Genomic DNA, 15319 nt, shown 5'->3' with positions numbered 1-15319 from the left:
AAAATAACTTTTAAGAAGTTTAAATTTGCAGACCTATATAAGAATAAATTAATTTTTTTTTTTTACTTTACTATCAGTTATGCTGGTAAATCCTTCACATGAAATATTTCTGACGGTACATCACAAATAAATTTCGTCTTTTGAGTTCTTATTCTTGTCCAAGTTAGAATAACAACTCACTGTATGCATGTACAATCATTTAATAACAAAATATATCAATATATGTTTAAGTTATATTAATAGAAATTAACTCGTACAAGTAATTAAATATTTTTTTTCTTAGATATAAAGATCAGAAGCTATTATTTTGTTAGATGGCTACCCTCACTGTCAACGATATTTTCTGCCTTAAACCCAACAATATCACACAATGATTGGCCACTTTAAGAGATTCTGGTATCTCATAAAACAACGTCGATTTTCAAAGTACGATAATAAAAATATTGATATATTAAACATTATAACCTTCTGAGGAAATTCACAATAGAGAACGAATACCTACAGAAACCTAAAAGCAACAATACATTCTTTAATTTTGTTATCTATATAAAATTCGATTTTAGCCTTAAGTTACTTCCAAAAGGATGCCCACATACAGAGGAGTTTAGCCATAAGTTGCTTCCAAAAGGACGCCCACATACAGAGAATTTTAGCCATAAGTTACTTCCAAAAGGACGCCCACATACAGAGGATTTTAGCCATAAGTTACTTCTAAAAGGACGCCCACATACAGAGGATTTTAGCCATAAGTTACTTCCAAAAGGACGCCCACATACAGAGGATTTTAGCCATAAGTTACTTCCAAAAGGACGCCCACATACAAAAGATTTTAGCCATAAGTTACTCCCAAAAGAACGCCCACATAGCAGAGTCTATAAAGTAAATCTAAAAACAATGTTTACATTTTATAACTATACTGACAGAAGTAAATTTCAGAACTAAAGATCAGACTATAAAAGGGGAACTTATGCCACCCTTCCCATTATTTTAAGCCATAGCACATGAGCTGTCCGTCAGGGTGGTATTAAGCCATCATGTGCTGCATTAACTCGATAAAATTTAAATGGTTGTGAAACACAAACCATTAGTCCGATTACTTATGCATTTAAGTTCAATATTTGAAAGTCCACCTAACTTCCTCTACCAAACGTCATCGAAATTAGTTAAACCAATTTCTCACAAGAACTACTCAGACCAGACAGACAACTCATCTTTATATGTACAGAAATAAACTTAAAAGCGTTAACTTAACTTTTAACACAAAATAATTATTTGTTACATGTTTTTGCCTGTGTCAACAGAGATATATAGAAATGTGTATCAAGTACTTGGAGCTTGTCTTGAAGAAATCGGTTGATCAGCACAACAGATGCCGATGTCGTTGTTGCTCTGACGACACGTTGACGTTTCTAGATCCTCCACACTATCAAAGGTAAACACACAGCTAGTTAGGTGTTTACAGGTTCCCTGAGCTCCTTTGGACGTGGTACAAGACACTTCTTCCAAAGGTTCACTCTGTTCGGGAAAAATGACCGGAGCATCGAACCCTAAATCTGCAATGAATCCAGTTAGTTTGACATTAAACATAAAATTACACACAAAAAAACATTTCAAGAGATGTCGAAAGCTATAAGAACAACACAAACAAGCTTTTACTTAAAATTTATAACCAAGTAGTAATTAATGAAGGCGTTTTATAATTCAACATAATTATGTAAACTAGGAATGAGTATATAACATTTCAATCACGACCACAACACATTACGGTTATGACGTGTGACACCTTGATTGAAGTATATAACATTTCAATCACGACCACAACACATTACGGTTATGACGTGTGACACCTTCTCTTATTTTCTTAACTTTTTTTTTATGTCTATGTCCGTTACTGCGCAATATATACTGTCCTGTTCTTACTTTAGTCTACATTATCAGACTGGACAGAACACCATTTCATTTGTTTGAATTATTAGCTTATCTAAAATTATTTACAGAATGAGAAACTGGATGAAACACAGTCCATATTTACATTAATTGGAATTATATTATGGATAAACACCTAGTATTTAATTAAAAGTAAAGAAACAAATGTGTTATTGATACACAACTAGCATTTCATGAGAAGTTAACAATATTATTGATACACAACTAGCATTTCATTACAATACGTTAACAATATTACTTATACACAAATAGCATTTCACGCCAATAAATTAACAATATTATTGATACACAAATAGCATTTCATGACAAGTTAACAATATTATTGATACACAACTAGCATTTCATGACAAGTTAACAATATTATTGATACACAACTAGCATTTCATGACAACAAGTTAACAATATTATTCATACATACCTAGAATATTATGACGATAGGTAAACAATAGTAAGTTCACTAAGCGAAAAAGAAAACATTGATGCAACATTTGATTTACAAACGCTATTATAAATAATTTGAAGTTCATTGTATATAAATAAAAACATTTAGGAATTAGTTTTATGTAATTTTCTCCATGAATAATAAAATACATTGTTCAAAAAAAATGTAAAGTGTTTTTACCAAACAGAGACAAAATATTACAAATAATAATATATAATTACTTAAGAAACAAATATCATACTTGGTAAGTTAAAGCATCAGTGCGCTTTAGAGTTCAGGATGTTTCATTATTGCATATTGTATATAGAATACAAGAGTTTTCTTTACGTAATATTTTATATCAGTTATATATAAGATATGTATTTTAATATTATTATTATTGTAAAAGCAAAAATATTAATAACTCAAAATTAAAAGAGCTCTTCAAAGAAAGAAACCCAAAAATTCATGATTATATTTATTTAGAAGTTTCAAATATAAAACAAATATACTTATGTTGTAGATTCTTTATATTAAGGTTTGAACTTTAGTTTTATTATTAAGCTCTTGTGTTTTAAATCATATTTAGTTGTTTGTTTACTTAATACGGTGTATCCTTCTGTTTAGAAAATTAATTATAGATGAAAGTGAATTTGTTTGTTTGTTTTTAATTTCGAGCAAAGCTACTCAAGGGCTATCTGAGCTAGCCATCCATAATTTAGTAGTGTAAGGCTAGAAGGAAGGCAGCTAGTCATCTCCACACACCGCCAACTCTTGGGCTACTCTTCTACCAATGAATAGTGGGATTGACCGTCGCATTATAACGCCCCCATGGCTGAAAGGGCGAGCATGCTTGGTGTGATGGGGACTCGAACCCGCGACCCTCGGATTACGAGTCGAACACCTTAACCCACCTGGCCATGCCAGGCCGTGAAAGCTAATTCAGATTAGAAAATCATTTGTCGGAGAATACTAAAATAAAGCAGAATATCTTATAAAATAACAGAAATATTTTGAAATTCATTCAGTCTCAGTTAAGAAAATCGAATGCTTTTTGATAAGTTCAAAGGAGAAGAAAATATTAAAATTTAAGCATAACAGCAAAGAATACAAAGTTTTATGATGAAGTGGAGTTTATGTAATTATAAGTGAAACAGTACAGTGTTGCTATAGTATCTGGTAAACCTTACGTAGCAAAGGAAAACTACTGTGTTCGTCTTAAGCCTACATACTGTTTGTTTGTTTGTTTTGGAATTTCGCACAAAGCTACTCGAGGGCTATCTGTGCTAGCCGTCCCTAATTTAGCAGTGTAAGACTAGAGGGAAGGCTGCTAGTCATCACCACCCACCGCCAACTCTTGGGCTACTCTTTTACCAACGAAAAGTGGAATTGACCGTCACATTATAACGCCCCCACGGCTAGGAGGGCGAGCATGTTTGGCGCGACGCGGGCGCGAACTAAAAATGAGACTAATATCCCAGCTACATTGGCGTATTTAGGTAGGGGCTAGAGGGGGCTCATCCGTAGGGCCCACGGTCTTAATGGGGGCCCATTGATAATTTTATTCTATGTTAAATTAGATGGGATATAGGGCCCACAAAAGTTATAAGCCCCTGTCCCCCCACAACCTTAGACCCTCTACTGTCAAAGTGAAATTAAGAACTAGTTGAAGTCAAGATACTTCGAGGAAAATAGTTCACAAATTCAAAAGGAAAGAATTATTAGATACCAAGTTAGAGATATTCGTGAGCGAAATATTTCACTCATATGCACTGTGGATAACGTTCTGAAAACATATTTGAATATTTTGGAAATGGTAATGTGTAATATCAGTGTAGTCACCTAAAATAAAATTCTCATTGGTCAAGAAATTACACCTGAAGTCGAACACTAAGAGCTTTAGTAACAGCTGAGAACAACACACAGAAGATCTGTGTTGGTAGGTCCCACAGAAAGATTACATCACATGAAGCACTTACTCTTCCCATGAACTCAAAACATTGGATTTCGTGAGTGCTTGAGCATAAAAATTAAAAGAAAGGATAAATAAAAGCCATCAAGATATTGTTTTATTTCTTTTGAAGGGTTCGTTTAGGTTTGACAACGACTTGGAAGGTACTTTGGATATAAGGTCATTGCAAGGAACGACGAGTTAATGTAATTGCTTTGCTTTAATTGGTTTAAACTTGATATATTAGTATCAGTTTTGATAGGATTGTAAAGTCTGAAAAATGCTTTGTCGCATGCATTCATGGAATTACCTGAGAAATGATCAAACGTCTTTGAACATAATAACTCATTATGTTATACTGCATGTCGTGTCCTCTAATAGTGGTTTAAAACAAAGAGCGTCCAGGCTTCCGACCCAAATTTGGTTCAGACCCCAACGCCTGATTACGTTTGGAAGTGCTTTGTAAGAAGAGTGGCGACCTTTTGCCAAAAGGTGTGCACCTAAAGTTGGTGACGAGTTTCGCTAGCGGATTCAGACTGTGGTTAACGCCAAAGGTGGACCTACTTTCTTCTGGAGTACTTCCAAAGGGGTGAAAAGTCTTTCCACTGTTCTCAAGACGTGATGCCCTAAAACTTTCACAATTTATCATATTTCTGGGACACATGTTGTAATGAATTATTTCTCAATTTCAACACAGGCATTTTTTTTTACTTAATAATTATGGACATTTGTAGGGATAAGTGTACGAAAATACCAATGATGAAGGAACGTCTCTCAATATCGAGTGAATTATATCACTTTCAGTGCACCACAGTATACACAAAGTTATATATTTTTATACAAAACCTCAGTTTGATTACATTTATGAAGACGATGAAAGTAAGCCAAATGCGATCTGATCGCATGTTTGTTTGTTTGTTTGTTTGTTTGTTTTTTGAATTTCGCACAAAGCTGGTCGAGGGCTATCTGTGCTAGCCGTCCCTAATTTAGCAGTGTAAAACTAGAGAGAAGGCAGCTAGTCATCACTACCCACCGCCAACTCTTGGGCTACTCTTTTACCAACAAATAGTGGGATTGACCGTTACGTTATAACGCCCCCACGGCTGAAAGGGCGAGCATGTTTGGCACGATCGGGATGCAAACCCGCAATCCTCAGATTACGTGTCGCACGCCTTAGCACGCTTGGCCATGCCGGGCCGCGATCTGATCAAACTATGGCATAACTAGTTACGTCTATTGATATAATGTAATACACCTGTTTTAGGTATTTAGGTTATATGTTCAATTTATCATATGTTAAACAACAAAGCGCGGACAAAATCAATAAGAATTACTAACTAAAGTAAATAATAGATCTAATAGGAAAAACTTGTATGCTTTTGGGATAATTATATCGTTAGATTTATTTTATATATATCCTAATTTATCGAAGATATATTCCTTATTAGGAGTATCGGTCTCATAAAAATCAAATGAGAAATGTCAAATGTATCCTCTCTAAGAATTATATCCTTTATGAAAATTCCAATTATAATAGTTTATAAGAATTTGGCTTAAAATAGTTTATGAAGATTTGGGTTATAACCCTTTATGAAAATTTAGTGTATACTATTTTATGAGAATTTGGGTTATAATCATTTATGAAAAATTGGGTTACAACCGTTTGTAATAGTTTATGAAAATTTGGGTTACAACCGTTTATAATAGTTTATGAAAATTTGGGTTATAATCATTTATAAAAAAAATTGGGTTACAACTGTTTATGAAAATTTAGCTCATAATAATTAATGAAAATTTGGGTTATAATCATTTATAAAAAAACTGGATTACAACAGTTTATGAAAATTTAGTTCATAATAGTTAAAAAAAATTTGGGTTATAATCGTTTCTGAAAATTTAGTTTCTAACCGTTTATGAAAATCTGGGTTATAATAGTTTATGAAAATTTGGATTATAATCATTTATGAAAATTTGGTTTATAACAGTTTATAAAAATGTGTGTTCTAATCCTGTATGAAGATTTAGGTTACAGAACTTTGTAGGTTACCTGATACTCTTCAAAAAGTATAGTTAGTTTTCCTGAATTTAATCATACTTTTAAATCTAGCTTCTACAAAACCTGGAAGAGATCGAGTCTAGTTGTGGAAAATAACCCAGTGGTCTGTGAATCGTGTAACCCACACATTTTCAGTCGTATCTACATAAGTCACTTGGAGTTTAAATATTCCCCAGAGAGTTAGGGTTAGAAACTTCTTCTCGAAGGAGACATTACTGAACTATTTCTGTAGTTCCTGCTTGTTGTTCAGGAAAATATTTTATTTGTTTTAACATCAAACGTGTGTGAGGAAATAAAATAAATATGCATTAAAGAAAAAGTGGACCAATAGAATAAAACATTTTTATACCATAGGTTTGTTTCACGTGGACACTGACGCGTTGAAAACTTGTCGTTCTACAACGGGTAATTCCGCTCCCAAACTGGAGTGGAAGTGAACCAACGTCACCTGGTGGACATCTGGGTATATTTGCTGAATAAAGAATTTGTGAATGAAGAAGACGCCTCATAAGATCCTGTTATTAAGTTCTTGAAGAAGTTCAGGGTTAGTAACCAGCTAGCTTGTAAAATGTTTCTCCCTTAGCCAGAGTTATGTTAAACTGCAAGTAGCACTACACCCCTAGCGGCCATATTAGAATATACCAACACCTGTAAAAAGCTTTAATACTGAGGCTATATACTTCACTATGTTATACTTTTACATTCAGTAAAACCTGCTCTTTTTCTGTTATCTCACACTGTTTATTACAAACGACGAAGGATAGACTGTTGTTATTTGAATATTTATATCAGTTCTGAGACGAATGATTGGACTGAATCAACTTTACGACAGTTGGAAGTTGGTAAGGAAACGAAAAACAAGTTTGAAATAAAGGAAAAGAAAAACTTGAATGGATTCTTCAATGAAACATAAACACTTGCACATTTCAGAGAGACACTAGGTTAATTTATGTTAAGTGAACACATTCAGCAGTTATTTTTTTGTCCTATAAACAGCTATCACATATGTGTGGCCAATAATAATCCTTATCTTATGTAAAACAAGCATACACATGATGCCAGTAACACTCTTTATGTTACGTTCAACAATCATACACATGTGGCCAATAACACTCTTTGTTTGTTTGTTTTTTAATTTTGCGCATTGCTACACGAGGGCTATCTGCGCTAGCCGTCCCCAATATAGCAGTGTAAGACTACAGGGAAGGCAGCTAGTCATCACCACCCACCGCAAACGCTTGGGCTACTCTTTTACCAATGAATAGTGGGATTAACTGTCGCATTATAACGCCCCCACAGCTGAAAGGACGAGAATGTTTAGTGTGACCAGGATTCAACCTCGCGACCCTCAGATTATAAGTCACATGCCTTAACCAGCTGGCCATGCCGAACCGACACTCTTTGACTTGTGTAAAACCATCATACACGTGTGACCAATAACACTCTTTGTCTGATGTACAACAATCATACTCGTGTGACCAATAACACTCTTTGTTTTATGTACAACAATCATACACGTGTGGTCAATAACACTTATTATCTTACATCCAACAATCACTCACATGTAACCAGTAACTTATAAAATAATACATATATTTCACAGCAAAGCATCAGACGACTAGAGTCAGCGATTTCACTACTATTCTTGAAATTGAAGCATTGTAAGTGTTACAATAACATTTCTAAAGATTAAAAAGATAATATCCCGCGAAATATAAAACTACGAAGGTGTACTAACGTATTTCTAAATAAAGAGTAATTCATTCTTACTTTCTGAATATACGTATATTTTGATGGTAACTGTGTTGACATTGTTGAAAATTATTCAGCTGGCCATGACACAAACTTCGTTATCTGATGTTAGCTGAAGTGTTTCTGTTTACATGTTTATTAAAACACACGAAAAGATACTTTACCGATGGCTAAATTAATGTAATTCAAAATACAGACATCCTAAACTATAACTGACGTAGCGCGAATCACCACATTCAGCAATTGTAGCTAAAATTAAAAAAACAACAACAACGTCTTAGCTTAAAGAATGAAAGAACCAGTTTCTCTCATTGGCTAATTAAAGTCAGTGACGTAACTGCAAAGTAATTTAGCCCTCCTTTTATTTACCTATAAATGTAGTAACGATTACAACTGACAGATAATATTAACTTAACAGAGCAGCTCAACAGTCCATTAACTCAAAGAGTTAATTGTGGGGAGCTTGTTACTAATAATATTAAATGATCTTTGTATCTCGTAGCTACAGACAAACATTAGAGACAACTGGAAATTATGGTTTAGGTTCAGTATCACTAGTAAGTGATTCTGGTGAGTGCAGTAAGTGAAACAAGAAGACTGTTTAATGCTAGCAAGCAGACTGACGAGGACGTTTAGTCATTAATACTGAGCGTGCAGCAAAAAAACCTTTCAGTCTATTATCGTCCTTAAGTTAACATATATATAAATACACCACACTGTTATCCTACCTTGTCGTTTCTTTCTCTCTCTATATATATATATATGTACACAACACTGTTATCCTACCTTGTCGTTTCTTTCTATATATATGTATATAAATATATACACAACACTGTTATCCTACCTTGTCGCTTCTTTCTCTCTCTCTCTCTATATATATATATATACACAACACTGTTATCCTACCTTGTCGCTTCTTTCTCTCTCTCTCTCTATATATATATATACACAACACTGTTATCCTACCTTGTCGTTTCTTTCTCTCTCTATATATATATATATATACACAACACTGTTATCCTATCCTTGTCGTTTCTTTTCTATATATATATATATATACACAACACTGTTATCTACCCTGTCTTGCTTTTCTTTCTCGATATCTCTCTATATATATATATACACAACACTGTTATCCTATCTGCCTTGTCGCTTCTTTTCTCTCTCTCTCTCTCTATATGTAATATATATACACAACACTGTTATCCCACCTTGTCGCTGGCAATATCTATATCTCTCTCTATATATAATATATATACACAACACTGTTATCCTACCTTGTCGCTTCTTTCTCTCTCTCTCTCTCTATATATATATATACACAACACTGTTATCCTACCTTGTCGTTTCTTTCTCTCTCTCTCTATATATATATATATACACAACACTGTTATCCTACCTTGTCGCTTCTTTCTCTCTCTCTCTCTCTCTATATATATATATACACAACACTGTTATCTACCTTGTCGCTTCTTTCTCTCTCTCTCTATATATATATATATACACAACACTGTTATCCTACCTTGTCGCTTCTTTCTCTCTCTATATATATATACAACACTGTTATCCCACCTTGTCGATTCTTTCTCTCTATATATATATATATACACAACACTGTTATCCTACCTTGTCGTTTCTTTCTCTTTTTCAATCCATGAACAGTGAACGTAGAAGTGAAAAATAGAACAATAACCAAATTTGACAATATTCTTTTCATTACTATTTCCTGTAAAACAAAGAGAAAGAGACAACGTTTATTGCACCACGAAACGTTGTCTATTTTGACGTCACTATTAGTTTTAGGTTATCGTAATGTAACTTTAAAAGTGTGAGTATAATTGATTTATTAAACTGACAGTTGTGTAAGAAAGAAGTCACTGTTAAGACCTGTGATATTGTTCGTGTAAAATGACATGCTATGAAAAATATCACACAGAGTAAAATTGGATAAGACTGAACCTAATTATTAAATGTCCAAATAGTTAGCAATGTTAGTTCGAATCTGACACATAGTTTACAACTAAACTACAATCATAAAGATATTAAACGAATCTTCACTCCTTAAAGACAAAAGAAAAAAAAAACACGCATGTATATGACAGAGGTTGCTTAGCAACGTAACTGTAAATATAAATTTGCATATATATATACAAAAAATACATATTTTACACTAGCGTATAAAATTTATTACATACAAATAGCACTGTAAATAGAAATTTAAAATAATAATTAATTATTACTTCATTTTGTGTGAAACATACATGTACGTATCAAAATCACTGGCTTTGTGACAGAAACTAACCGTTCTCTAATTCCCTAATACGTTACACCTTGTGTTTATCTAACTAACTGATTAATTTTATTTATTGAACAATTACACAAAACAAGTTACTCTTGGTGTGCGAATCTATCAGTGTTTTATAGACAGTATTAATTCTGGAAAAATCATTTAACCCTAATTTATCTTAACCCTAACTTATCCTGCTACTTGGAAATAAAAAATTAATATTGATACTGCTGTACCATCAACATGTTTTGAACGCGAAGATATGAACAGATTTAGATCTTTTTTTTTTAAATACAACTTTTAGGTATAATCAGAGACACGACAACAATTCTTAAGCACAAAACAGAAAAATGAACTATACTTTCGTTCACACCGCGAGAATCATACCCCGGAATTTAGTTTTACAAAGAGGTCAGAGGCGACGGACAAGAATGCTCAGACAGAATTTATTTAGAAGATTATTGGCCAATAACTACAGCATTCAGAAATTATCGGAATTTAAACATAAATATTCAGAGTGTTAACACATACAAAGAAACTTCGGCAGATGTCCTAAACCTTACGAGTTCTAGAAACAATTATTTGATTTGCGCATGCGCTGATAAAACATTGCTAGTAAGCGTGGAAATAGTTACTTATACAAATGGATAATTACATGAATATTGTGTTTTAAAATGTATGTATACGGAAATTCAACAGATTTTCTCTTCTTTCCTCGATATAGTTCAAATACGAATAAAAGAAAAATTTTAGAACATCTTTTATTAAAAATGACTACAACAATAACAAGTCTAATTGTGCATAATCGAACACACGTATGTAATGTGAAAAATTTAGGGTTAACCTTGTTCTGGAATTATTATACAGTCCCCCATTTTTAGATTAAGGTGACTCAAGTAACTATATTACGAAATAAAATTAGAAACGTGAATCAAAGTGCAAATAGCATTTTTATTTGACTTTGAAAGATTCAAGGACTTATTTTTAATGATGCATTTTACAGAACGCATGCGTATTTCAAATACTTCCCAGAATGATGTACGTTTCTTAATCGTTAGACCGTAGAGCAGAAGTATTGGGACAAGTTCTTTAGTATTTGAAGAACTTTAGTATTTAGTATTCCAGCCAATCACTGAGCACCTATCCGGTCTTGACGTCAGCTATCTTAGGAGAAAAAAGTCCCAACGATACCTTTACCTGTAATTTTCAAGGTCCATCTTAACTAGTACACCTCTTTATACTTGAAGGACACTGGGCGTATATGTTGTTTTGTGGGGTTTTTTTTTCACCTTAAAAGCTTAGCTTCACATTGTTTTTATAGTATATTGTAATTGTTTATTACAATAATACTCTTTTTTTTTTTTAAATGGTAACTGAATCTAAACTTTCGTGTCTTACTACACATCTTTTCAAGAGTTTTTCTTCACCTGTTATTAAAATGTGGTCTCATTTACGATCCTAAGCAAAGTAGACATGACATTTAGATATCTTATAATATTATTAAAATGTAAGTATGTAAGTAGGTTGATTAATCTCTCACTGTCAACTTTAATTCTGATTTATAAAGAAACAACATTAGTTATAAAGGAATAAAAACATTGTATTTAAAGTCGACTATTCGCTTGCCAGCAAACATGATTTGTAGGTGTGGTAAACGTCTAAATTTAATGAAAACTATACATAACAAAGTATGAACATGTTTGTTTGTTTGTTTGAATTTCGCGCAAAGCTACTCTGGGGCTATCTGCGCTAGCCGTCACTAATTTAGCAGTGTAAGACTAGAGGGAAGGCAGCTAGTTAGTTATCACCATCCCCCCTGAATGTTGGGCTACTCTTTTACTAATGAATACTGGGATTGACAGCTAGTTTATAGCACTCCCACGGCTGAAAGAGCGAGCTTGTTTGGTACAACCGGGATTCGAACGCGCGATCCTCAGATTACGAGTCGAACGCCTTAACCCACCTGGCCATGCCAGGCCTGAGCATGTTTGTTAAATACTTTTAAACGTGAAACATTGTTGAGACTCGTTAATTGTAGAATTTTGTCTTCCAAGTTTAGCTAAAAGGCAAAAAAGACTTTCGTTTTATGTCGGCAGACATAGAAGAAATGTATTCATTCAATTTTCTATAATTGAAGACATGAAATATCTTTTATTTGATTTAAACTTCACAAGAGGCCCCCTTCCTCCAATCTGATGGTGAGTCTGAAATCTTACAACGCTGAAAAGCGGATTTTGATACCGATGGTGAACACAGCATAGATAACCCATTGCGTCGCTCTGCGTTTAACTACAAAGAAACCAAAACTTCACGACACTTATTTCACTCACATACACAACTACGACCCCCGATCCTTGTGCTGAATCCTTCATTTTATTTTTATTGCCTTCACTAAGCATAATTAGAGATTAAGTAAAGGAAAAGCGAATAAAATGGCCACCCTAGAAACGTGTAAAGTGAAAAAATTAACCCACTGCTCAAGTTAATGATCACAACCAATTGAGGAATTTAACCAAATTTCAAGTACTTTTTGTTATTTCCTTAACACAAATATTTTATGTAGCTACCACCAGGAGTCGACAAATACTTCCCTTTATTTAACAGCTGAAATTCAGAAGTTGATATTATTTAGGTGAAATAAGAAACGAACGTATGGTTTGATTCACTTAATACACAACAGATGTTAGGCAAGGCACTTCAGTTTATACTTGAAAAAAAAAAAAAACGGATTAAAGTGCACTTTATAAGAATATATCGTATTAATAGTTTTTCCAAAGTGTCACATTCATGAAATTAAACAAATCCAGTAAAAATAAAGTGATAAAAGGAAATCGTTGAAAGAAAAATATATTTATTATAGAGGGATTTTGATATTAATAAAAAAACTAGTCTTTTTATTAGGACAAGCAAATAAATTTCGGTCTCTTGTAGTATCACATCCTAGACAGAGCTGGTTGGCTGCCATATCACGTGACTTCATCCAAGAATTTTTGTGGTTCCTTGAATAGTGATTCGTTGACATAATAATAAAATTTTGTCCGTTAGTTAAACGAAGCGTTGTTCGTAATCACATATTGTTTGTTTTAAAAGTAATAGTATGGTTCATGCCTTGTATAAAAGTTGCTTACTCACTGCTTCCTTACAAATTGTAAGAAGCCATCGTATTGGCTGAAAAACTTTTTTTTTTTTAATTTTGCTCCTCCCTCTCTCCCACTCTAGCAGAACAGCGGGAAGTCCACGGACTCGCAACGCTAAAATAAGAGTTAGTTTACTCTCGGTGGACACAGCAAATAGACCAATGTGGCTTTGCTATAAAAATTACACACCCGCACATTGTGTGTATAAATTTAGTTATGTGGGACATCATATGTTTCAACAAATATAGTTGTTTTACGATATACGATCTATGTTTCAGTCTCATGGTATATAAACATTAAAATGGTATCTCAACATAATGGTCGCTTTTCTGTCTTGAGGTTGTATGACAACTTGGAAAGCGTATTTATCGGGTCTCTGTAACGAAATGATTATTTGCCACGTCGGCCCGGCATGGCCAGGTGGTTAGGGCGTTCAACTTGTAATCTGAGAGTCGCGAGTTCGAATTCCCGTCACACCAAACCCGCTCGCTCTTTAAGTCGTGGGGACGTTATGATGTGTCTGTCAATCCCACTATTCGTTGATAAAATAGTAGCCCAAAAGTTGACGGTGGATGGTGTTAACTAGCTGCCTTCCCTCTAGTCCTACGCTCATAAATTAGGAGCGACTAACGTAGATAGCCCTCGTGTAGCTTTGAACGAAAATTCAAAACAAACAAACTATTTGCCGTGTGTCTCCGCTCTAATATGGGTTCCACAAGTTCTCACAGTAAACAGTTGAATTGGATAACTTAATTTCATGAATTTTCAACTAGAAAATCCTAAAAATAGATTTGGAACTACAAACCTTGAGTAACACCTGACACCTGGGTTAAACGGCCACGTCAGAAACCCCAAGGGTTCAGGTATAGTTATTCCTAAATGTTAGCTTTTGCCCCGAAAGAAAGGTAATCAACTCGTCGTCCCAAAGACTTCAATCAACTTTAAAAAAAACAAACTCGTCGCTTTTATAACTGTTCAAAACGAAAAGTGCGGATCGTGTTTAGTGGCATCGGGTAACGAATCTTGGACTCACCGATCCGAGTCCGACATTTTTATTAGTACGTATTCCAAGTCCAGTCTCGGTAACCATTTGTTTGTTTGAAATTAAGCGCAAAGCTACGCATTGGGCTATCTGCGCTCTTCCCACCACGGACATCGAAACCCAATTTCTGACGTTGTAAGTCCACAGATATACTGCTGTGCCACTGGATGTCACAAGAACCGATATGTTTTAAAATATTTGTAAAGTAACTCATTTTACTAAAAATGTATCGCGTAAAATAATTTAACAAATCAACGTAAAAAGTATTGTATAACTTGGAAACTTAACTAAATAGAGCAGTTACATTTAATTAATAGAAGTGTTCTATATATTTCAGAATGAAATAACATAACCACCAGATAGAGTAAGAACGACCGCCACACAATAGACTGCGTATCGTCACCGTGTGTTGTTTAGTGGTGGCGACAAGTAGTTTTACTGTAAGTTGTTCTTTCTGTCTCATTTTAGCTTATCCTAATTTTTGATCAGTTATTTTGTTCAAATTGTACGGTTCAGAAATGTTTCATTTATTCAAGTCGTGTTCACAAGACATCCGAAGTCCCCCCTCCACAAATGCGAAGATAAAAGTAAACTCAATTACCTGATGAATTTCACAACGAATCTCCTGTAAAGCCCCCTCTTCGGTGGATCAGTTTCAGTTTTCAGTTACAATTTGTTTTGAATTTCGCGCAAAGCTATACGAGGGCTATCTGCGCTAGCCGTCCC

General features: G+C 34.0%; 1 pseudogene across 1 annotated transcript in view; it reads right to left on the bottom strand.

Annotated features, from left to right (window-relative positions):
- Positions 1-9856, bottom strand: part of LOC143224849 (salivary peroxidase/catechol oxidase-like) — a 38605-nt pseudogene extending 28749 nt beyond the window's left edge. The window contains exons 1-3 of the transcript XR_013013466.1: positions 9754-9856; positions 6725-6847; positions 1329-1553 (exon numbers count right to left, since the gene is read on the bottom strand). The product of XR_013013466.1 is annotated as a salivary peroxidase/catechol oxidase-like (transcript). The remainder of the gene's footprint in view (positions 1-1328; positions 1554-6724; positions 6848-9753) is intronic.
- Positions 9857-15319: the final 5463 nt, after the last annotated feature.

The sequence above is a fragment of the Tachypleus tridentatus genome, chromosome 9 (genome assembly GCF_004210375.1).
Source record: "Tachypleus tridentatus isolate NWPU-2018 chromosome 9, ASM421037v1, whole genome shotgun sequence".
NCBI classification, from domain to species: Eukaryota; Metazoa; Arthropoda; class Merostomata; order Xiphosura; family Limulidae; genus Tachypleus; species Tachypleus tridentatus.
This window is presented reverse-complemented; position numbering and strand designations above follow the sequence as displayed.